At 36.8% G+C, this 26,609-nt stretch overlaps 1 protein-coding gene across 5 annotated transcripts in view; it reads right to left on the reverse strand.

Moving 5' to 3' along the window:
- GTDC1 (glycosyltransferase like domain containing 1) overlaps positions 1-26,609 on the reverse strand; it is a 374,641-nt gene that overhangs the window by 341,460 nt on the left and 6,572 nt on the right. Inside the window, exons 1-2 of one of the 5 annotated variants that reach the window (XM_017947205.3) lie at positions 20,343-22,290; positions 18,036-18,140 (exon numbers count right to left, since the gene is read on the reverse strand). The exons of 3 other annotated variants lie outside the window; for them this stretch is intronic. The gene's annotated coding sequence lies outside the window, so the exon portion shown is untranslated. Of the gene's footprint in view, positions 1-18,035; positions 20,063-20,342; positions 22,291-26,609 lie in introns of those variants that run through there. One more of the 5 variants, XM_021923573.2, reaches the window with a different exon arrangement.

A 26,609-nucleotide genomic window follows, 5' to 3' on the forward strand; every position in this document is an offset into this window, starting at 1 on the left:
CAAAAGAAATGAACTCAGGGACTTGAACAGATTATTTGTACACCTACATTCATAGTAGCATTCGCAACAGCCAAAAAGTAGAAGAGTCCATCAATGAACAAATGGAGAAATAAAATGTGGTATATGTATATACAATGTAGTATTATTCACCCTTAAAAAGGAAAACCATTCTGACATATGCTACAACATGAATGAACCTTGAAGATATTATACTAAGTAAAATAAGCTAGTCGATCAAAACACGGCAAATGCTGTATGATTCTACTTGTATGAGGTACCTAGAGTAGTCTCATTCATAAAGACAGAAAGTCTGCCAGGGACTGCCAGGTTGCCTGGGGAGTGAGTACCCACTGCCTAATGGGTACAGTTTCAGTTGAGGAACATGAAAAGCTTTGGATAAAGATGGTAGAGATGGCTGCACAACAATGGGAATGTACTTAATGCCACTGACCTGTACACTTAAAAATGGTTAAAATAGTAAATTTTATGTTAGGTCCATTTTACCACAGTAAAAACTATTTTTTAATTGTCTATAATTAAATGGTCAAATGATACACAAATTGCACGAAATAAATATAAATGAACAAGTGGGGAAAAATGCTAATGCAAGCCACTAACCTATATCCAATAATCTCACTCCTAAATACACAGCCCAAAGAACTTACACATAAAACAAGTATTAAAATTGTGTGCAGATGTTTATCACAGCATTATGTCTAAGTGGTTTTAGAGGCAATCCATACATCCATTACCTGGATAACTTACAAAGGAACCAAACTATGTTTAAAAGTATTTAGCTAGAGATATACACCATAACATGTCTAAATTAAAAAGTGTCAAAAGTGAAAAAGAAAGCTTGAAGTTTGAATTTAAGATATACATAATATACAAACTGTTCTATATTTTTCAAAGACATGTGCCAATCCAAGGTAATATGCCAAACACATGCAAGTCAAGGTCTACTAAGGGAGACTGGGATAGGGGTGCAAAACAGGGGTAGGGATAGGGGATAAAGGAAAAAATAACTCAAAACAAGAAAACGGTCTTGTCCAGCCTATTGATGAGTATATGTTATCAGTTAAGGAGGATAAGTAATGCAAATCTGTGAACCAGAAGCCCCCAAAATTTTTAGCATTAACTATATTTCCTTTCCCAAATATCTGCAAATGTTTACTCTGAGGCACTTTTAATCATAAGCATTTAGTCTGACCATCTGTTTACTAAAGGCTAGCACACTGAAAAAAATAAAGAAAATGGGGTTTTTTTCTAGCCAATAGCAATGTCAATGTTTTAATCTTTATAAAAAAAAATCTGATTAAGACCAAAATCCTTCCAATAAACCATTTTTTACATTTCTATTACCATTACACAAAATACCACAGCTATGCACCTAGTAAAAAAATATGTACCTTTTTTCTTTTGTCTTAGTTTAGTGTTTGCTTGGGGTTTTTTTGTTGTTGTTTTTTTGGTTTCTTTTTTTGAGACGGAGTCTCGCTCCATCACCCAGACTGGAGTGCAGTAGCATGATCTCTGCTCACCGCAACCTCCGCATCCCAGATGCAAGTGATTCTCCTGCCTCAGCCTCTGGAGTAGCTGGGACTACAGACGCGCAGCACCATGCCAAGCTAATTTTTGTATTTTTAGTAGAGACGGAGTTTCGCCTAGTTGGCCAGGCTGGTCTCAAACTCCTGACCTCAAGTGATCCACCCTCCTCGGCTTCCCAGAGTGCTGGGATTACAGGCATGAGCCACCGTGCCAGACCTTGTATCTTCAAGAAAATTAACAAACTATGAATTTCCATGCTGGTAATTATTTCCTAAATAGCATTTCCAAAGATGCAAATATCACAACCTGAATTCACAGAAGAAACTGAATCATCCATCTTATTAAACACGGGATCAGGTACAAAATATAGCCATAAGAGGCTGTTTTGTTTTTGTTTTGTTTTGTTTTGTTTTTTGAGACGGAGTCTCGCTCTGTCGCCCAGGCTGGAGTGCAGTGGCTGGATCTCAGCTCACTGCAAGCTCCGCCTCCCGGGTTTACGCCATTCTCCTGCCTCAGCCTCCCGAGTAGCTGGGACTACAGGCGCCCACCACCTCGCCCGGCTAGTTTTTTGTATTTTTTTTAGTAGAGACGGGGTTTCACCAGGTTAGCCAGGATGGTCTCGATCTTCTGACCTTGTGATCCGCTCGTCTCGGCCTCCCAAAGTGCTGGGATTACAAGCTTGAGCCACTGCACCCGGCCAAGAGGCTGTTTTTAAAAGCACATCCACTACCAATGCCCACATGCTTTCTGGAGGAAACGCAAGTATTAAACGGCAGGTTCCTCAAACAGTGGCCCCAAAGCACTAATCAAGACCTCTGAAGGCCACTGCCACTCCTCCAGGAAGCATGTCTTTTTTATCTTTTCAGTGCCAGCACGGGCACATCACGGGTCCTCAAGAAGTACTTTTTGAAGGGATGACCTCAGTGAATGGCAGTAGGTATAAATAAGTGGAAGAGTGTATAAAATTAAGCAATGACAACTTTCATTATCTGAAGGACTATCTGAAAATAGACTGCTCAGTCAGTGAAAGCTGTGCTAGGCAAAGCACATTTGGCCCTCCCTGATTTATACACCTAGATATAAGCCTCTGAGAACCTTAAAGGGCCACCACACATCCAAGTGCTCCTCCTCTACCTACAATGGCACTCATCTCCACACTTAGGGCATACAGAAAATATCAGTCTACCATAGTCATTGAGGGTTTACTTGTTTTCACCCCATGCCACCACAAATATTGCTTTTCCTCAATTTTATATATATATAATTATATACATATATAAAAATATATACACACATGTATGTCTGTTGACTAAAAGATATTAAGCTAAAAGAGTCATAAAATAAGTAAAAAGAAAGATATGATCACACTGGAGAACAAGAGGGGTAATCAACTCAGATTGCCTGTAGCAATCTCCCTGTCTTTACTGAACACTACACAGATGAAATGAAGGGACCCTGTATTTCTATCTGTTCCCTAACTTAGAATTACAGCCATACAGAAAGGTGTCTCTTAGGAAAGCATGATACTTAGACAGTACACTCATATCATAAACTTATTACCTCAACAAGCCACACTGAAGATCTGGATACACCTGCCAAATTTATCTATAGTTTCTATTTTAAAGGCTGTTTCAGCCAATATTCAATATGTATTCACAGAACATCAACTATGTGCCCACTTCTAGGCCAGTCAGAACACTGGCCTATGGCAGAATCAAAGATGAGTATAGCATTCAATGAGCTTACAAAGTAGTAAGGAGTTTTTGACAAATATTCAAGAACTATAACCTAGCAAGAAAACTAGTAACTGTAACTAGTAACTAGATCCTAGTAAGAAAAGCACCACAATGCCGGGCATGGTGGCTCAGGCCTGTAATCCTAGCACTTTGAGAGGCCAAGGCGGGTGCAGAATTTGAGGTCAGGAGTTTGAGACCAGCCTGGCCAACATGGTGAAACCCTGTCTGTACTAAAAATACAAAAATTAGCCAGGCATGATTGTGCACACTTGTAATCCCAGCTACTTGGGAGGCTGGGGAAGGACAATCGCTTGAATCCAGGAGGTGGGGGTTGCAGTGAGCAGAGATTGCACCATTGCATTCCAGCCTGGGTGACAGAACGAGACTCATCTCCCAAAAAAAAAAAAAAAAGAAAGAGAAAAAAAAGAAAAGAAAAGCACCATAATAAACACATGAGAGACTCTGAAGAATGGTGAGGCTTTTCACAAAGAGCACTGAAGATAGGCTTTCAACAAAGGAAACAGTATTACCAAAGAAACAGAGGCTAGTAAAGTAGTGCTGGCCAAGATGGTGAACTACTATGTTAAGTATAAAAAAGTAGAATATGCAGACACAAGACTTACTGGACAGGCCCTTAAGTACCAAGGTTAAATATTAAAACCTCCTTTTGTGAATAATGAAGATGATTTCTTTAAAAAAAGGTTGTTTCAGGGATAAGGGAGTCACTGAAAACTGAAATTGGCCTCAATATGGACAAAATACTGGAGGAGGAAAAGACAAATTAGCAAAATTACGAGAGAAGCATTTTCAAAAGTCTAAAGCACGTTAAGTCTACATCATAAAATAATTTAAAAAGAAGAGACATCATCAAGAAAAGGGTGGAAAATGTTCAATAATTTTTTGTGATGGGATATGTATAAATAAAACACTTTTTAAGATATATGCAAAAACTTTTAATTTTTTCTTAAGTTTCAATACTAAGAAGGGAGTAACAGGGCATTTCCAATATTGACTTTGATTAGCCAACACCAGGCTTGCCCACTTCCTACCATAATCAACCAGAAAATTTGATAAATATATAAAACAATCATTTTCAGACAGTGGACAATAATGGCAGCAATGAACTACGATCCCTAAAAGAAAGGGAAACCCTATGATTGCACCAGTTTTCTGCCTGGAGGCATTCTGCATCATGGTGGGAGATACTAATTACATGGTGGTTCAGTTGAGTTGAGGGAACAGATATCAGAGTTTTAGGGAGCCTAAGGTTGCTTAAATTTGTAAGTGTACAGTACATAAGCAATAGGAGCTAAGAAGAGGAAAAGCACCACATGTCTGCACAGGGGTTCCATGTGTACTCTTCTGATGAATATTCTAAGATTCCATGAGACTAGTAAAAGAACAAATATGAGAGAACAATAACCTAAACACTTCCAAAAGGTCACAGAAGCCTAGAAGACAGGCAGATTTGGAATAAAAGGGTAGAGGGACTTCGTTGACCATGCACAGCATTCAGCAGAGGATACAGAAGAATCACACCAAATTTACCTCTATAGTAAAGGATACTCAAAACAACCCTAACAAACAAAAACTAGCCCCAAGAAGATCAAGCTGATTCACAAAGAATGTAAATTACCTGATAAAACTGAAACTTTTTTAAAAGACAATAAAATCAAGACATTCAATAATGCAACATTTACAATCCCCATCAACAAACCAAATATTACCAGACATACAAAGTAGAAAAATGTGGCTCCTAAGACAAAAATCAGTCAATAAAAAATAGATCCAGAAATAACAGATATGATGGAACAAGCATACCAAGATAGCAAGTACACTAAACAATAAATATACTAAAACAGTACTTGACAATGTATTTAAGAATTATTTTAACAGAAACAGGATCTCACTATATTTGCCAGGCTGCTCTTGAACTCCTGGTCTCAAGTGAGCCTCCCACCTCAGACTCCCAAAGTGCTGGGATTACAGAAGAATCTATTTCTAAATGTAACATGATAATAACTAAAAGCTATTTTAAAAAATAGAACTTTCAGAGGTAAATACAAACTTCATTTATAACTTAAAATACACAGATGAGAAATTCTGATTTGACTTGCATTTCACAACAGTAAATGATACTGAGAGCATCTATGCATATGCCTACTGTTAGAAAAATGTCTATTCAGATACTTTTCACATTTTTGAATTGTCTTATTTAATTGTAAGAGTTCTTTATATATTGTGGATACAAGTCCCTCATCACAAATATAACTTACAAATACATTCTTGCATGTTGTGGGTTGGTTTTTTTCACTTTATTTTTGATAGTGTCTTTTGAAGTATAAAGTTTTTAATTTTGATGAAGTCCAATATATTTATTTTTTCTATTGTCACTTGTGCTTTTGGTGTCTTGAAAAAGGCTTTGCCTAACCCAAGAACAAGTAGACTTACTCTTACGTTTTCTTTGAAGAGTTTTATAGTTTTAGTTCTTGCATTTAGGTCCGTAATCCATTTGGCATTAATATTTTAATATACAGTATATTAAAGGGGTCCAACTTTATTCTTTTGCTAGTGGATACACAGCTATCCCCAGCACCATCTGCTGAAAAGACTATTCTTTCTTTATTAAATTGTCATGACACCCTTTAAAAATCAATTGAATATAAAAGTCAGGTTTAATTCTGGGCTCTCAGTTATATTCCAGTGACCTATATGTCTATCATTATATCAGTATTGCCCTGTTTTAGGTACTGTAGCTTTGTATTAAGTTTTGAAATCAAGAACTATGACTCCTTCACTTTTGTTGTTCTTTTTCAAAGCTGTTTTGAAAATTCTGAGTACCCTAAATTTCCATGTAAGTTTTAGGATCAGCTTTGTCTTTTCTGAAGAAGAAAAATGGCAGCTGAGATTGCCTTGAATCTGTAGATCATTTGGGATAATACTGATATCTTAACAATATTAAGTCATCTAGATCCATGAACATGGGATGTCTAAATTCTTTAATTTCTTTCAATAATTTCTGGTAGGTTTCAGAGTACCATTTTTTTTTACCACTTTTCTTAAATTTTCTTAGTTTCTAGAGCAATTATAAATGGAATTTTTACTTTCATTTTTGTTCACTGCCAATGTGTAGAAATATAATTGATTTCTGTATATTGCTATTATACCTTGCAAGCTTGTTGATCTCATTTATGAATTCTAATACATTTTAGTGATTCCTTAGGATTTTCCATATAGAATATCATGTCATCTACAAATAGAGGTAGTTTTACTGCTTTCCCATTTGGATGCCTTTGTTTCTTTTTCTTGACTAATTGTTTTGGCTAGAAAGTCCAATACAAAACTGAATAGTGAAAGAAACGTTCTTGCTCTGTTCCTCTTTCACTATTAAGATGCTGGTTGTAGTTTTTACATAGATGCCTTTTCCCATGTTGAGGAAATTTCCTTATTATTATTAGAGTATTTTATCATTAAAAAAAAGTGTCAGATTTTGTCAAACGCTTTTTCTGCATCTACTGAAACAATCATGACCTTTATACCAAAATCTGACAAAGACATTACAACCCTACTCCTGGGTTTTAGTCAGCTCAGGTTTCTATAACAAAATACTATACAGACTGGGTGGTTCAAATAACAAGAATTTATTTCTCACAGTTCTGGAGGCTGTGATGATCAAAATGCCAACCAGTTCAGTCAGCTGGTGAGGGCCTTCTTCCTCACTTGTAGATGGCTGCCTTCTCACTGTGTACTCACATCAAAGAGAAAGAGTGAACTCTGGCTTTTTCTTCTTCTTCTCTTTCTAAGAAGGCCCCACCCTCATTGACCTCACCTAAACCTAATTACTTCTCAAAGGCCTCAATTCTGAATACCACTGTGAGTTAGGGCTTCAACATAAGAATTCTGAAGGAACACACACAGTTCATAAGAGCCCCCCAGAAAAAAAAAAAGTGATAGGCCTCATAAACATACATCCACAAATCAATAACAAAATTAAGCAAATCAAATTTTGCATAGTAAAAGAATATATCCTTCATAGATAACATAAAAATCCATGAAACAATGGAGTTTATCACAAAAATGCAAAGACAGGTTTAAGATTCAAAATCTGATCAATTCAATTCACCATATTAACAAGTGTTACAAGAAAATACAAATGATTCACCCTATAAATGTAAAAAAAAAATGACAACATTCAACATTCATATGCAATTTAATAAAAGCTTTCAGTATACTTAGAATAAAAGGGAACTTGCTCCACCTGATATGGGACATCTGCAAAAAACTTAGAGCTAATATCACATGTAACAGTGAAAGTCTGAAAGCTTCCTCCCTGAGATTAGAAACAAGGCAAGGATGTTCACTCTCACCACTTCTATTTAACATTGCACTAGTCTGTGCAATGTTAACAGTGTCCTAGTCTGTGCTTTAACACTGTCCTCATCTGTGCCGTAAAGAAAGAGAAGTAACAGACACTAATATTGGATAGGAATAAAACTGTCTTTATTTGTGATTAAGACCATACACATAGAGCATCCTGAGGAATTCACAAAAAAAAAGTCAAAAGCATTAATGATTAAATTAACAAGGTTCAATATATAAAAATCAATTATAGTTCTGTATAGAAACAATGACAAACTGTAAATTTTTTAAACAGCATTTTCAAAGGCATTCAGAAATATAGTTCACATCCTATTCATCTAGGATAAATTTAATAAAAGACCCAAGAGATTAGCACACTGAAAACTACAACATATTACTCAGAGAAATGAAAGAATAACTAAATTGAGGTATATACTATATTCATGGTTTACAATAATTCAATCATTTAGACGCTAATGTTCCCCAACCGATCCACCGGATTCACAAAATGGAAATTAAAATTCCTAGAAGTATTTTGTAAAAATGTACAAGCCGATCCTGTAATTGATATGGAAATAGAAAAGACAGAATAGTGAAAACAATTTCAAAAGAGAACAAAAAGAACTTACACCACGTGATTTCAAGACTTACTACCGAACAAACAGTGTGATGTTGGCATGACAGACATACAGATCAATATAACAACATCCAGGAAAAAAACCCACATAAATGATTGGTTGATTTTTTTTTTTTTTTTTTTTTTTTTTTTTGAGACAGAGTCTCACACTGTCACCTGGGCTGGAGTGCAGTGGCACGATCTCAGCTCACTGCAGCCTCTGCCTCCCCGGTTCAAGTGATTCTTCTGCCTCGGCCTCCCGAGCGGCTGGGATTACAGACACCCACCACCACACCAAGCTAATTTTTTGTATTTTTAGTAGAGACGGGGTTTCACTATGTTGGCCAGGTTGGTCTTAACTCCTGACCTCGTGATCCACCCGCCTTGGCCTCCCAAAGTGCTGGGATTACAGGCGTGAGCCACCATGCCAGGCCATGATTAGCTGATTTTTAACAAAAGTTTCAAGGTAATTCAAAGGAAAAGAACAGGTGGATATAGAAGAGACAAACCTTGATCCTCACTGCACACTATACACAAAAATTAACTCAAAACAAAGACCTAATGTAAAAGCCAAAACTGTAAAACTCTCGGGAGAAAACACAGAAAATCTTTTACAACCAGGTATTAATCAAACATTTCTTAGACATTTGCCAGGCACGGTGGCTCACACGTGTAATCCCAGTCCAGACTGGGCAACAGAGTGAGACTTCATTTCAAAAAAATAGAAAAAAAAGAAAAAAAGAAAAACCACAAAGATTTCTTAGGTATTACAAAAAAAAAAAAAAAAAGGAAGAAAGTAAGCACAGACCACCAAAGAAAATGTCGATAAACTACACTTATTCTACAGACCAAGAGAAAACATCTAATAAGAACTTGTATCTAGATATATAAAGATATAAAGAACTATTATAACTGAATGACAAGAAACAAGTTTTTCAAAGGACAAAAGATTTTATCAGCTATTTCACAAAAGAAGTTATATAAATGGCCGATGAATAAATGAAAATATCAACATCACTGGTAATCAGAAAAATGCAAATTAAAACCACAAGGAGATACCAGAATGCACCCAACAGTGTCTGAATTTAAAGAATTATACCAAGTGCTGGCCAGAACGTGGAGCAACTAGAATTTTTCCATACACTGCTAGTGAGTATGGTACAATCACTGAAGAAAATAGTTCTTCAAAGCAATTTCTTACAAAGTTAAGCATAAACTTACCATATAAAACAGCAATCTTACTACTGCGTAACCAACCCAGAAAAATCAAAGCCTATTTACACAAAGGCTCACACCTTGAACGCTCATGGTAGTATTATTCACTATAGGCAAAAAACCTGTAAACGCCCCAAATGTCCATGAACAGATATATGGATAAGCAAATTGTGAGCACATTTATACAACAGAACACTATTCTTTACTGAAAGGAACAAACTAATGAGACACACAATAACATAATAAGACTCAAAAACATCATGCTATAGAGAGTATATAATGTATAATTCTATTTATTTGAAACTCTAGAGCAGGCAAAACTAATTCATAGCGACTAAAATCAGATCATTAGTTGCCTGGAGATGCGGATGAGAGAGGAGTGACTACAAACAGACACAAGGAAACTTTTGAAGTGATGGAGATGTTCTGTACCTTGATTAGAGTAGTAGCTACATGAATGTGTAAATCTGTCAAAACATTACCTTGTACATTTAAAATAAGCACATTTTACTATATGTAAATTATACCAATAAATATGATTTAATTAAAAAGAAGTAACATTCAGCCATTTGGAAATAGCATCATTCCCCAAAGATATCAATAAAAGACAAATCAACCTAACTACAAGTTTAACCCCTAGGTAATAAATCTTTTATGGTCTTTTATCATTCAATCAATTATGCATTAAGTGCCAACTGTGTGCCAGAAATGACTCCAAGTCTGATGGCATAGGAGTAAACAAAACATAAAATACTTTGCAATCATCAAGCTTTCATCCTGAAAGAAAAAGATCATAAAAAGTAAAGCAAAATATATAGTAAGTTGGTTTGGGAAAGAGCAAATGAGACATATAAAGTAGTTGCAGGGAGAGGGACATTTTAAATAAGATGGCCAAAGAAGGTCTCACTAGAGATGCAACATCTCAAGACACAAGAAAGATTAGGGAATAAGTTAAGCAGTCATCTGGGGGATGAGCATTACAAGCAGAGGGAACACCAAGTGCAAAAGCCCCAAGGCCAGCTATTCCAGAACCAATATGGTGTCAAATAGGAATGGGGGATAGTAAATGGAGTCAAAAACTGAGGTCTGAATAAAGGGTAGGTAGAGAGTCAAAAAATGAGGTTGCAAAGGGGGCAATATCATTTAAGCCTTATAAGCTACTACAAAGACTTTACCTTTTACATTGAGTGAAAAAGAAAACAAATGAAGCTTTGAAGAATGACAGGATTTAACTTGTTTTAACCTAAATACTCTGGATACTGTACTGAGACCAGACTGATGTGCTGGGTTTCAGGTTGTGAGAGGAAGCTGAGAGACCAGTCAAGAGGCTACTAAAATAATCCAAGTAAGAAATCATAGTGGCTTTGGCCAGGTAGTAGTAGAAGGAGTGAAAGGTGATGAGATTCAAATTCTAAATATATTTTCATGGTAGAGTCAACATGAACTACTGACAGATAAACTGTGAATGTGAAAGAAGAAGAGCCAGGGATGACTCCAATGTTCTTGGTCTGAGTAACACCAATGGACTTAGATGGCGAAGATTAAAGATGAAACAAGTTTGGGTAAAAAGATCAGCTCAGTTTTAAGTATTTTAAGATTTATATTCCTTTAAATATCCATATGGAGATGTCATAAGACAGCTGGATGTGTGTCTAGAGTTCAGAGAAAAAAAGATTTTTTTTTTTTTTTTTTTTGGCAAAGTAAATCACTGGATATGATGGTATGTGTGTACATGAAATTTTTAGTAAATAATCCATACTTGATTTTAATACATCAGGGCTTCAGCACTGAGACTAATGGATTGTTTGTGTGTTTTCTGATTTACATAAATCCATACAAGTCTGCTAGGCACTTCACACCTTTATTTTTACTTTCACATCTGAAGTACAGCAATATGGATAGATAAGGTGTGTATTTAAGATAATAACATGAACAGACACATTCCTAGAGCCATAGCTATTTAAAAGTGACACTAGCATCAAGATACTCATTCTTATTCTAAAGACAGCTTTAAAAAACAATCACTTGTTATGAAACTAATTGCTCTGCCAAGTGCTTCTTAGGATATGTAAAAATCATCATCTTCTCTACATTTTACTCTTTTAAATCAGGGAAAGTAATAGACTTTGTGATTAGACTTAGAAGTTTGGTTTTGATGCTTATAACCATCCAGGTTCTAAAGTGAGTAACGTTTCCAACTTGATAATGCACACATAAAGGAAGACACATTACATATCACTAGAGAACTGCAAAGATGACATAAAAATACCAAGATTCAACTGGAATTACAACATAGGCAGGCAAGCTTAATTGATGGTTGAAAGCATTATTTAAAAAGTAAAATTATCATTTTCCAATGAGAATTACCTCTTCTCAAGTCGCCCATTTCCATGGCTTTGTTTGTTCCCTCATGCCAGAATGCCTCTCTTCCTACTTGATATCCTTTTGTTCTTTCAAGATCCAGCCCAAAGTTGGCCTCCTCCACAGACTCCTCGGAACCCCAGTGGCATTCACTGTTACTTCCGAATTCCCATAGTACTGCCATTTACACATTTAGAGCACCTATGTAATTCTGTCACGAATTAACTTTAGCTATTTACACTAAAGCAAATGCTCCCTGAGGACAGAAAACGTCACCATCATCTTTGCCTTTCATGAAATGCCTAGAACAGTACCTTACATATTCTGTTTAAGCACTCACTAAATGTTTATTCTAAACTGAACAAAAATCTTATTAAACTAAAAAACTGGTCAAGTGAACTGAACTCAATGGAATATATGCTTTCAACATACTTTTCTGGAACTCACTTTCCTATCTCTCAACACCCCAGACAAGGCCCATTATTTCTCAGTCACTCTCAAGTGACTTCACAGAAGAGGGGTTATCAATTACAGCAAGCAAAAAGGTGACCCCTCCATCTTGCATAGTTCCCTATTGTGAGAGTTACATTCTCTTTTTTTTTTTTTTTTTTTTTTGGGGGGGGGGGGAATAAAAACAGAGTCTCACTATGTTGCCCAGGCTGGCCATAGACTCCTGGGCTCAAGTGATCCTCTGGCCTCAGCCTCCCAAAGTGCTGGAATTACAGGCATGCGCCACTGCACCCAGCTGGAAAATACACTTTTAGGCTAACCTCCCATTATCCTGCCCACAGTCCCTTCACATGGCAAGCAGCCCTCCTTGGCAGGATCCATCCAGATAACTCAAGCCTGGTTACCTCCCACCATCACCACTTGCACCACAAAAAAGTCATGCCTTCTTAACCACACAAGATGGACACATGCAGACTCCTCCACCTACTGCTCTCTCACTCAACATGCCATCTCAGTTAGCTCCAGTCATTCTCCTCCCCTCCAGGAACAAGTCTATGTTCAAGTGTGCTCCCAACTCACAGAAATGTCATGTGATATGGTTAGGTTTTGTGTCCCCACCCAAATCTCATTGTAATTGTAATCCCCAGGTGTCAAGGGAGGAACCCAGTGAGAGGTAACTGGATCACGGGGATGGCTTCCCCCATGCTGTTCTCATGATAGTGAGTGAGTTTTCCCGAGATCTGATGGTTTTATAAGTGTTTGGCAAGCTCCTCCTTTGCTCGTCCTTCTCTCTAGCCAGCCACCATGTAAGATGTTGCCTACTTCCCCTTTCGCCATATCTGTAAGTTTCCTGAGGCCTCCCCAGCCATGCAGAACTGTGAGTCAATTAAACCTCTTTTCTTTATAAATTACCCAGTCTCAGGTATTTCTTTATAGCAGTGTGAAAATGGACTACAATCACGTTTTCTCAAAAACTCTCTGGAAGGTGCCACTGCAGCATAAGGAAACAAGATTCTGCAGCTCATTAAACATCTAGACAAATTACATAATCAATCTACATTTCTGGCAGACAAATCCAAATCCTGGGTTGGAAACAAAAGGTCCATTCGGGGAGAAACAGAGAAATATCACAAAACTAACTCCTCACTAGATTAACAGCTCCATTTAAATGACACTTTTAATCTTTCTTCTAATTTCTCCTATATGCGGGAAACAGGTGTTGTGGGTGAACCAAGTCTACTCTCTTTCACTAAGCCCCACATCCCTCTTTAGAAAGCAGGGTTACTTACTACCCTTTGGTTTCAGCTTTGGAGCTGTAGCAAAAATACTGAAACAAACAACTCCTGGTCATCATTCTATTATCAAAAGTGTATAATCCCCCTACATTTACCACTTACCTATTATGAGACCTCTCATTTTAAGCAACTCAATGTGAAATACAGATTTACGAAAACATGAGGGGGAAAGTACTGACTAAACATATCAAGGAAAAAGAAAAAAGGAGATTCTTCAACTGGTCATACAAATTTTACCTTAAAGATGAATATTATTCATATTTAATTAAATATACATTTTGTGAAGAGTCAACTGTTTACAATGGAAAATGTCCACATTAGAATCTAGATTAAAACATGCTACCTGCAAAATGAAAATGAGAAATTCTGTGCAACCAACCAGGTCAGTAACTGCGTATCTACTTATCAGTAATTTCATATACACTTAATAATCAATCTTATTATCATTAGGGCTTTTTTAAAAAAATAGATGTATCTTTAAAATATACTAGATTTCAGCTATTACATGAAGAATATTCCTACAGGCTCTCTGGCTTTCTAAGAACCACTTAGTACAAACCAATATTTATTCTTAGTACAAAACACAGACATCTACAAACTCGAACTAACAATGCATGGTAGAAATGGGTATAACCATTTAGGAAAAGTTATACATGTAAAGTTACATATGTACTTATAAAATTAAAACGTACCAATCCTATAAAAGAATAATTTCACTCTTACGTATTTAACCCAGAGAAAATGGAATACATGTTCATAAAATGACTTATAAAAAATTCTGTTTATAGTAATATGATTTGCAATCGCCAATAAATAGAAAAACAGTCATATGCTCATTAACTGAAGAATGGTAAACAAATTACAATAAAATAAAACACTGCTCAGCAACAAAACAGAATGAACCACTAATACATGCAACAACATGGATTCATCTCAAAAACATTATGTTGAGGAAAAGAAGTCCGATACAAAAGAGTATATATTCTATCATGTCATATATATGAAGCTCAAGAACAGGATAACCTAATCTATGGAAATAGAAATCAGAACACTGGCTGCCTGTGGGGAGATGAGGAAAGGGAAGGCCTGATAGAAAGTGCGTTAAGGGGGCCGGGCGCAGTGGCTCATGCCTGTAATCCCAGCACTTTGGGAAGCTAAGGCGGGCAGATCACGAGCTCAGGAGATCGAGACCATCCTGGCTAACACAGTGAAACCCTGTCTCTACTAAAAAAATGCAAACAATTAGCAAGGCATGGTGGCGGCTGCCTGTAGTCCCAGGCACTCGGGAGGCTGAGGGCAGGAGAATGGCATGAACCCAGGAGGCGGAGCTTGCAGTGAGCAGAGATAATGCCACTGCACTCCAGTCTGGGTGACAAAGCGAGACTCTGTCTCAAATAAATAAATAAATAAATAAATAAATAAAACAGTGTGTAAGGGAACTTTTAGAGATTATAAAATGTTCTATTTTTTGAATGGGGGATAGTTAACATGAGTGTATACACATGTCAAAATTCACTTAAAAACTGGTTCACTACGGCCGGGCATGGTGGCTCAGGCCTGTAATCCCAGCACTTTGGGAGGCCAAGATGGGAGGGTCACGAGGTCAGGAGATGGAGACCATCCTGGCTAACATGGTAAAACCCTGTCTCTACTAAAAACACACAAAAAAAATTAGCCAGGCGTGGTGGCGGACGCCTGTAGTCACAGGTACTCGGGAGGCTGAGGCAGGAGAATGGCATGAACCCGGGAGGCGGCACTTGCAGTGAGCGGAGATTGCACCACTGTACTCCAGCCTGGGCGACAGAGCGAGACTCCATCTCAAAAAAAAAATGGTTCACTTTATTGGATATAAATTATACTCCATAAAGTTAATTTTAATTTTTTATTTATTTATTTATTTTGAGACAGGGTCTCACTCTATCGCCCAGGCTGGAGTGCAGTGGAGTGATCTCGGCTCACTGCAACCTCCGTCTCCTGGGTTCAAGGGATCCTTGTGCCTCAACTTCCCAAGTAGCTGGAATTACAGGCACGCACCGCCATCCCCGGCTAATTTTGGTATTTTTAATAGAGATGGGGTTTCACCATTTTGGCCAGGCTGGTCTGGAACTCCGATCTCAGGTAATCCACCCGCTTCAGCCTCCCAAAGGGCTAAGATTACAGGCATGAGCATCGCATCCAGTCCATAAAGTTAATTTTTAAAGTCACATCTGATATCTTACTTCTAGACGATGGCAAGGATAGCCAGTTAATGTAAAGTGTAATCTTTTGCCCAAAAGCTGAAAATAATACAGATAATAATCATAACAAACTTACAGCCTAAGTCAGATTCTAAATCACAAATCCAAGTCACCCAGTATCATAAGATATAAGTTCGGCTTATAGAAATACCCATAAATGTTCACAGAACAAATAGCAACAATCAGCAGGTCTTTTCTTGGGAAGCCATTACCTGAACTAGCCGGTCACCTTTGACCACCATAAGATAGGAATACAACTTCATATTCAAGATCATTTGTTCCTTCTTATCTAGTATTTTCTCTGTCTCCTGGCAGTCTTTGAGCAGCTCACTCACATATTTCAATAACATCTATTTCTAAATCATTTTTCTGCTCTCTCTTCCCAAGTTGTCTCCCTCTTTGAGTAAAACTTTCTAGGACTATTGTACTTCACTCTTGAATAGCCCTCCTACATCTTACCTCTGTCCAACTGTCTTATTTGCTTGCCTATGACCTGTTTGCTTTTTTCTTTTCTGTATTTTCAAACAATTAGAAAAGTATTTTTCACTCTAACATTTTGAGTTCATGATTTCATTCATTTTCACCTGTCCTGTCTTCATTACCACATCCCTCACCAAGGTGCCACAGTACTCACATTTAGGCTCCACCGTGACACTATCTATCACCTTGGCTGTGCTTTACTTCACTCCTCCTGGGGGACAAACAGCAAAGCCAAATATCCCATATCATTTTGCTCTATACCTCAAAAAACGTAACCAGATCATTTGACTTCAACACCATACCGCACAGTTGACTTTTACATTTAAAAATGCTAGCCTAGGCAACATGGCGAAACCTAATCACTACAGAAACTAAAAAAATTAGCTGGGTGTTATCACATGCCTGTAGTCTCAGTTACTCAGGAGGCTGAGGCGAGAGGACTGCTTGAGCCCAGAGGCTGAGGCTGCAGTGAGCCATGTTCACATCATTGCACTCCAACCTGGGCAGAGTGAGACCCTATCTCAAAAAAAAAAAAAAAAAAAAAAAAAAAATGCTGCTGCTAAGGCCTTGTTCCTAACCAAATGGCTGAAAGTGTCCTTTCCAAGACGGTATTTTGTTACAGAGCTGCATATATCTGCTTATAAAGCCTGTAAACACTTACAGTTCTCATTTTAATGAGCTTCATGACACTATTATCCAGTTATCATCCCTGCATCCCAAAGTTTGGTAGTCAGCTTTGTATCAGATGACTGCTTGAACCAGTCCTCTTTCAAGTACTTTTCTACAGATTCTATTTGGAGTTGATCCAATTCAGCTTATGATATATACCAGTTTCTTTGGTAGCTCATGATCACCTGCCCTCCGTATATGAGTTTTGTACCATGGCATCACTTACACCTGAAAGTGCAGCTATACAATACTTTACTACTAATAAAGGCAACCCATTAGATGGTTGAGTTCTAGTGTCCCGATATGTCTGCAAATACGTCACTGCTTCTCAAGGAGGCTCCAATGTCATTCTACAACACCAACACGAAGTCACTCATGTTAAAAGCTGTTAATCTTAAAATCTTCCTACATGTATGCTGGCCTTTCAGATTTCTTTTCTATTTACTAATAACTTATCAGACAATCACCAGAAAGAAAAGGTCTCTCTGCACAAAATGAGCCACTAGCTGTAGGATTCTCTATTTCAATTCTTACTCTAAGATTGTGTATACACCATTTAACTTGTTTCCTCGTAAGGAAATTGGGATAATTGCACCTGCTTTCAAGATTTTGGAAAGACTTTGAATTTATGCAAAATGTCTTACTCAGTGTCTGGCATACTGGAGACTTTCACTAAACAGTTCATAACGATAACAAGCCACTCTATTCCATTGATATACTTACTCTAGCACCCTTCTCAATCCAAAAATAGAGTGTTCATGTACGATCTTACTATCTATCACAACACATTTAGATCTCATTCTCCCTTTCATACTCCACGCATTTCCCAATGTCTGGAATAGCCTCACTTTCTCCATTCAAAAAATTACCTCTGACTTTCTTTAAAGAAAAGAAGCCTTAACCAGGGATTTTGAGGTTAGAAGGAAGGTTAGAAAGGAACCCATTTAAATAGTCACAGCTATACTAAAATGAATACAGTAAATTGGTATGCAACAAGATCTTCAAGGTAACAACAACAAAAAAGAAAGAACAATAAAATGAATACAGCAATGTATAGCTACTACACCCTTACCTTACATAAATTTTTCTCCAAAATCTTTTCTGGAGTCCATGAAAGTCCACTGTCTTCCTCATATCCTATAAATATCATGACTAAATGGGACCTTCGTAAAACACACTGGAGAAAAAGATAAAACTGATGAATTCTCAAGGCTCTCCAAATCCCAATGTTTTGTCATTTCAGAAAGCAATTTATGAGAACTCACCAGACAAGGGAGTGGAGGAGGATAAAGCTAAATACTCCTTTGACCTGATACAAAACTAGTTTTAAACATCTGAATTTTCTTCTTGATTATATTCAACAAATCAATTAATGGCTCAAGAACCATCTAAAAGATGTGTTTTTGCAACTGTGTTCTCTAATTCAATTAAATGGCACTATACACTGTAAAATGAACAACTTTTTGTACTCACTTTTACGAGATGGCTCTCAATTTTAATATACACAGGTAAACTTAAAATAACTTCAATCTATCAATCTAGATTTATGTATTCATTGGCATTATTATATTTTGAAAATGGTTTGCCTTAAAAGGAAAAACATAAACTGCAATCTACAGTGTTCTATTCATTGTCCCTTTCCCCTTATTGAAGGCTTCCAGAAAGGCCACAATGGACTTCTTAAATAGAATGGGATATCAGTGTTAAAAACCACATAATTCTTATTAAATTTACCTTATCTATAAGGTAAAAAGGTGCCTGCTGCTCTATTTAAATAAACACACACACACACGCACACAATTGTGGTCCTTCCTAAAGTGAATTATATTTGAAAATGGCAAAGCTTTCCAAATATTAACCACAGTAATTCCAAATTCAGTTCTCAAGGTAGTTCAATTATGGCACAATAAATGAATGATGGCATTTAATTCAAAATCTCTGAGTTTTAGAATCCAGAACATCCCTTTCATTCCAGATTCAAAAGAGTTTAAGGTATTCAAATGCTACAACACACCTGTCTTTCAGTTACAGGCATTGCTTCAATGAAAAAACAGCTTAAAAACCATGAAATGAAATCAATTCCACATAAAGCTATTGTAAGATTCTGATCTCTAATCTGACTTGTAAATTAGATGTGTGCAACTTCCACTATCCAGCAACCTGCAGATCTTTTTCCTAGCAGGATGGCGATGTTAGCTGCACTGCACTCTGACCAAAAACATGCAGTGGTGGCAGTGGCACAATGACAAATTGAATTGTATATGCTTTGATAAAGATTTCAAGGTAAGTCATGAGGGAACCTTTACTGTTTGTTGATGAACTGTACATGCTATATAAAAAGTAATCTATGGTTTACATCTAGACTGTAGAGTTTTTGTTGAATGCTAAGATTTAAAAATGTTAAATATTCACTGAAGGAAAAAATGGAATTCGACACTGAGAGAATCCACACACTTCATTTCCCAGCACTGCTTTCAAATCCTCTATTACTGGTATAAAGAGTATACCAAAAGCAAGGACTCTCAACCAAATAAAACATCAGTTTGGTTCAGAGAATACTTTGATGTTCCAGTTTTCTTCTGATTCAATACTTCTAAAAAATACAAATACATAGGTTTATTTTCAGTTCATACCTGCTTGTCAAATCATTTTAAGTGAATTTAATTTAGTTAATAGGTCCAAAAATATTAATTTATGAATTCAACTGTTCTATGCACACTAATACTGTACAGTATGATATTTCACTATTGAAGAGTCCACTGAAAAGGACGTTTTCCTAGAAAATTCCGAGTATAATAGCTTTCTGCAAATAGAAACATTTTAAATACTCTAGATGAAGGCAAAATTTCAAGAATCCCCTAAGCAAACACTTTCACACAAAAATCATAGTCCTGCAATCAACCCTTTTAGTCAAAAGACGTTTTTCTTTACTGTATTTCCCTTAGAGTGAGATAACCCAATACTAAAAAGTGATAACTATATGAGTTTCATAAATATAAGATCTTTAAAGCTTGATTACTAAAGCAATTACATTATGGAATGATAATATAATACACATTCCCCAAGTAAAGCTCAAATTTACTTGAACAACACCAACCAATACCACCAAAAATTTTTTTCATTTTTATATATATATATATTTATATATATATATATTTTTTTATATATATATATATTTGTGTGTATATATATATTTATATATATATATATTTGTGTATATATATATATATATATTTTTTAGTCCTGAAGTCCTTGGAATCATAGTAGGGCTTGGTGCCATACTGGTGTCACACTCTGCCAGTCATCCAAAGAATATGCCAAACTTCTTTTTCAACTCCTTTGTCTACCAGTGCATCACTGGACCCAGCAGGCGGCTCACCCAGACAATTTCAGTAACGGATTTTGGCTCTGTGCATAATAGATGGCAATCCTTAGGAAGTATCCAGTTTGTCTTATAGCTGAGAGATTTGAACCTGCTGCAGATGTCACATCTAAATTCTTGGATGGATTTTTATCATCAGTGTCACCTATAAAATAAGACAGTGTCACCAATAGCATAGTCCTAGAAAACATCTATTTCAGCACTGCTAAGCTTTCAGCATCATGACTGATAGTAATTTATTTGCCTGAAAAGGGTCAACAATCTATTGCCTGGGCACTGAAATCCAGCATGCAACCTGTTCTTGTACATCTATGACCTAAGAATGAGTTTATATTTTTAAATGGTTGAAAACAGGTTTTTTAAGAAGACTAATATTTTGTGACATGTGATGATTATATGAAGTTAAATTTCCACTTCCATAAATAAGGCTTTATTGGAACATGGCTATATTCTTTCATTTAGGTATTTTTCTACAGCTGCTTTCACACTACAGTGGCCAACTTGAGTAGGTCCAACAGAGTCCATAGGGTCCACAAAGACTAAAATAGTTGCTGTCTGGTCCTTCCAAGGAGAAGTTTGCAAACCCCTCGCCTAGATTATTTTTTTAGTGAGTAGGTAACATGATATCTACTGTATGTTACATGGAGAACCTAAGTGGAAAGACTATAATGTTTCCCTGTCTCACTTCTATGCATTCAACTGAAAGTATTTGTTGGGCCAGACCTGTTACTACAATGCAGACAGTTCTAGTCACTCTGGCCTCCCTCTTGGCTCAGTTTTGCCTCAATCCAAGGAGTTAATATTGACGTTGGGCAGGAAGACGACAAGGAGTTCACCTTCAGGTCAAATTCCAGTTCTCCAACATTGGCCTGCTCCATGTCCCCAAACTCTCCTGGTTCTGAATTTCTGCTTTATATCAACCATTTTCTGTAATGGACTTCCCGTACTAGACGTCAGTCTAGTCTGGCAGTATTTCCTGCCAAAGACATGTGGGCAAGGGGCTGAGTCACAGCATTCTTTGAACTATGCCAGCTGATCATCAGTTCTGTCCCTGCTCTAACAGCCTTCCTGAACGGTGGATTTGTTTTGGGGCCCTGTGAACAGTCTGCATATTCCAACATTCCTCTTGGCTTCCACTGTTCCTCCTGGTCACGATTGCCCCTGAAGTTCATCACTCTCCTTTTACATTGAAACTTCTGGCCAAAGACTTCTTCAACGTTACCAACTGGCCTGTCTTTTTGTTATTTGAGTTCAGTTCACATAACAAGAGCCCAAGAAAATTTTATCTATATAGATGGATTTCCCAACTTAGCAACACCCAACTTAAAACATCTCTTACGTTTTAGCATCTGCTCCAAAAGAGAATATATCAACCCCCCCAACCAAGTAGTATCCAGAATATCCATTTTTTCCCTCCACCATTGCTACTTGGCCCAAAGTTTCCATACTTGCTTCATCTGAAAGCGTTACCTATCACCCACCACCACGTGGGATGCCCAAGATATCTGTGTCTCTTGAGCATTTCTTCAAAATGCCTCTCTTGCTATCACTAAAGCTTTAACAACCCCGTTTCTGTTGTGAGGGAAAAAGAAGAGTTTCCTGTCACTGCTGGACTGCAACGGAGAAATGTGTTTAGCTAGATTTCTAGAAGTCAAAAGTATAATTCCACACAAAAAGAGGTTAATTAGTCCATAATGAGGCTGAAACGCTCATACTATTAATGGCACTACAGAACCCATCTGTAATTCATATTACATTGTTGCAGATAGTTAATTCACTCATAAATTGTAGATTGACGTTACTAGAAAATAGCTTTAAAAAATGTCAGGACGGATTAGCCTAGTGTATGGACTTCAAAGAAAACTGGTTTCTTGTTTGTTTGTTTGTCTGTTTGTTTAACAGACAGTCTGACTCTGTCACCCAGGCTGAATGCAGCAGCACAATCATAGCTCACTGCAGCCTCAAATTCCTGGGCTCAAGAAATCCTCCCACTTCAACCTCCCGAGTAGCTGGGACTACGGTGTGCATCACCACACTGGGCTAATTTTTTTTTTTTTTTTAATTTTTTGTAGAGATGGGGTCTGGCTATGTTGACCAGGCTGGACTCGAAATTCCGGGGCTTAAGCAATCCTCCTGCCTGTCCTGCAAAGTTAGAGTCACTACTATCCTGAAGTCATTGGCCATGGTGAACAGCTCTGAAACCACAGGTATATCTCACAACCAACAGAGTGGTATCAACCGTGAACAGGCTGACAAAGAATGACCATTAACCATATCTCAATTTGGTATGGCAACCATGCAGGTAGCATCCATTTTAAAAACAAAAACCTTCTTACCCTCTGAATATTTGGAAAATGGCACAGTAGTCCACTGATATAATCAGAAAAAGAAACTACAGACATGTTAACTCCATATTCCAAAGGAATATTCAAACAATTAAAACTTTAGAACTGTGTTCATTTGATGAACCTGGCCTTCTTTCCCTAAAGAAACAGTTTTCAATCTCTTTAGTCAGGACCACTTTGTGTTCTTAAAAATTACTGAGTATTCCCAAGAGCTTCTGTTTATGTGGCTTATAATTATCAACATTCACCGTATTAGAAATTAAACGAGAAAAAGTGTATTTATCAATTTATTTTAAAAACTTAATAAGATAACATATGTAATGAGACAATACATTTTAGGAAAACACAATGTTTTCAAAACAGAAAAAAGCTTTGTGCAAAAAATTATGTTGTTATAAAAGCTTTGCAAATTTTTTTCATGCCTAGCTTAATAGAAAACAGCTGGATTCTCATGTTGGTGTCTACATTCAATCTGTTGTGCTATGTTGTTTCGATTGAGCTACATGAAAAAAAAAATGGCCTCACACAAATATGTAGTGAGAGAAAAGGAAGTATACGTATTAATAGCCCATTCAGATAACTGTGGATGTTCTTTCTTGATACTACACCAAAACTTGACAAGTAAGAGTTTCTTAAGGGTTAGTCAAAATATGGAATCTCATACATACGACCTCTTTGTATTCTGTTACTTGCTTTTTGAAAAGATCTTTCACCCATAATTTTGTAACACTGGTCACTTTGAAAATATTGGTTCATGGAGTTATATAGATATTACAAATCTTGACACAATTCGTCATACAACAGCAAAAACTCAACATTCATTAAAATCACCACCCATCTCATCAGGAAAATCTTTTAAGTACTGGGAAGCTGACAGTAGCACAGCAGGTAACACAAGTTTTCTAAAATTTTAATTTTCACTTGAAAGTTTGAATTTTATCATTGGCAACAATACTGTCAGTTGTTTTCCTTGAAGTGACAGGCTCACTTTGTTCATTTTCAAGAAAATGACTGCCAAATTTCTAAGTCTGAATAATCACAGTTTGTCTGGTATTCATTCTTTCAAGTAAAAATGATGTTTCATGCAAAATTTGGCTAGTTTCACTAGCAACTCAAAAAGAAAAATGACATATGTATTTTTCCTCTAGACAGGCAGTGTACTCTGGATATGCAGCAGAAATGCTTTTTGCACATTTCCTATCTCATCACACCAAATATTAAAATAAAGTATGCTTAAGGGTCAAAATTTAATAAATCAGCAATTGTTATCACTTCATCAAGGACATTCTTAAGCGAAAGTGGCTTTTTCTCTTTTCTGTGAATGCACAGCTGTGAAGAATACTACGATTACTACCACAGTTGGGTCTTACTGCCATTTAATTTCTAGAATGCTTAGTTCCTTCGATCATTGCTTTTATACCAGCAGGGCAAATGTCAAAGCAGTAGAATAGTCAAAAAGTTAGTGTTACTATGATAATGGTTTTTACCTCATGGACATTCCTGAAAGGCTCTCAGTGATCCCTGGGGATTTGTACACCACGATTTGTGAACTGTCATCTCAAGGAAACACTGAAAGTTATGAATAAGTCACCATCCCCAAATCCATAGTGAATATCCCCCATATAATAAATATACTATATATGTGTATAAATTCTTGAAATCAAAATTGGTCTAATTTGTTTATATAAATATAAACAACAATAGTAATTGATATTTGGTCAGCACTTACATGTATTATCTCATTTAATCCTCATACTAAACCTATTAGTTAGTTGTATACTTATGCTACAGATAAGGAAACCTGTGATGAAGAAAGGTGAAGTTACTTGTCCAAGGTCACAACAGCAACTAGCAGTATTTATTGGACTCAGGCATAATCAAGTATTTTGCATACCTTCCTCTTAAGTCTTCACAACCACCTTTTTATTGTCCTTATTACCTTTTATTGTTCTTTTTTTCTTTTTTTTTTTTTTTTTTTTTTGAGACAGAGTCTCGCTCTGTTGCCCAGGTTGGAGTGCAATGGCATGATCTCGGCTCACTGCAACCTCTACTTCCTGGGGTCAAGTGATTCTCCTGCCTCAGCCTCTCAAGTAGCTGGGATTACAGGTGCCCACCACTAGACTCGGCTAATTTTTTTTTGTATTTTTATTAGAGATGGGGTTTCACCATATTAGTCAGGCTGGTCTCGAACTCCTGACCTCAGGTGATCCGCCCACCTCAGCCTCCCAAAGTGCTGGGATTAGAGGCATGAGCCACTGCACCCGGCCTCCTTTATTGTTCTTTACATATCTATTCTTTAAATCTTCATTACTAGTTTTACAGACTAAAACTTTGAATCAAATACGTAAAGTATCCTGCCCAAGGTTACCCAAGTGATGAATCATCCACATACAAGTCTGTCTGACTGCAGAGTACAATACATACTCTGTCTTGCTATACCACACAGGAGTGTATTATTTGTATATAAATAAACTGATAACTACAAGAGTCTTATATAGTTTTAAAGTCTATTGAGAAAGACTTCTATTTGGAAAGATTTTTACTAATTTGATTACCTCTGTCTTTAAATAGTACAAAACCTACTTTCTTTCAAAATGATATGCTCTAGATAGTTCATTAATTCACACTATTTGAATGCGACAACAGATTAATACAACTAAGTTACAATAATAATAATAATAATAACACTAAAAAAGACTAATCACCCCACGGGATATGAGAAAACTGAAACTTGGAGCAGTTACTAACTCCCCGCAAAGGCTTGCTGCTCATAAATGGCCCCAGAGTCAAAATCAATCTAGACTGACTGTGAAACCCAAAATCTGCAGTCACATTGCCTGCATATATTTAAGAAGGTCTCAGGCAATGACCTAGGAATTGCTCACAAGGTCCGGATACAGAGCTTGCTGGTATCATACCCACCTACCCAAGGTAATCAAGATATGAATCATCTTGTATCTTAAAGACCAAGAGGTGAAAAGGAAGCTGGTGCACACTGAAAATAAAGAGCCATGTTTTCAGGTGTTCTGAATACAGAAAAAAGTAAATTCACTTATAAGGTGTCAGTACACATCTCTGTGGCTGAGACAAGCTTGCTTCCATTTAAAAAAACACAAAACAAAAAATGCCTAGAAGACAATGTCATCACACCTACACAGGCTTTCAACGGATTACACAATAGCTTTCAGATGCCAGGAGCCCAGGAATGCTGCAAACCTTAGTAATTTGCAGTAGATAATCATTTTCCTAAAACTCTAATCGATCCATAAAATTTTCATTTCAAATTAGGATCTATAAAGGCTAGGCATCATGCCCCAACCCTTTGTTTCTATTTTAAGGGCCTACACTGCAAAATAGCTGCTTAATATTTAAACTCAAAGGAGGACAGAGAAGGAATCACGGTTCATCTACCTCAATTTGCTCTTATAACCTGCTGTAACTCAACTTTTAGGAATTATAAACATCCTGAGATTGGACAAAGGAGTGTGGCTTTAATTTCAACCAAGTTGTATTCTTAAGGAGTCCCCACACACGTTTGACAGGAAGGTGACAAAATGGAAGGCTGTGGTGTACCACCTAAAACAGCAGGCAGTACAGGGGAGAGATGAGCAATTATACTCGTCACAGAATACCACACTCTGGATTCCTATGTAGCAAAGAAAAAACAAAACTACAGAGTAACTTTACCTCCCCCATCAATGATTCCTAACATGACCTAAAAGAATCACAATCTCGTAAGCAGCTGACAGATACAAAGAAAAAGAAAAAAGAAAAAAAAAAAAATCAAGATTGAGGACATGTCCCTTGACATGCATCATTTACACCAAAGATTCTCCCACTTATCTGAATTAATTTCATGTACCTCATTTCATTCAGATAATTGAAGTTTTCCTTTTAGAGTTGTAAAGCGTTTACCTCA

This window comes from Papio anubis, chromosome 10 (assembly GCF_008728515.1).
Source record: "Papio anubis isolate 15944 chromosome 10, Panubis1.0, whole genome shotgun sequence".
In the NCBI taxonomy this organism is placed as follows: Eukaryota; Metazoa; Chordata; class Mammalia; order Primates; family Cercopithecidae; genus Papio; species Papio anubis.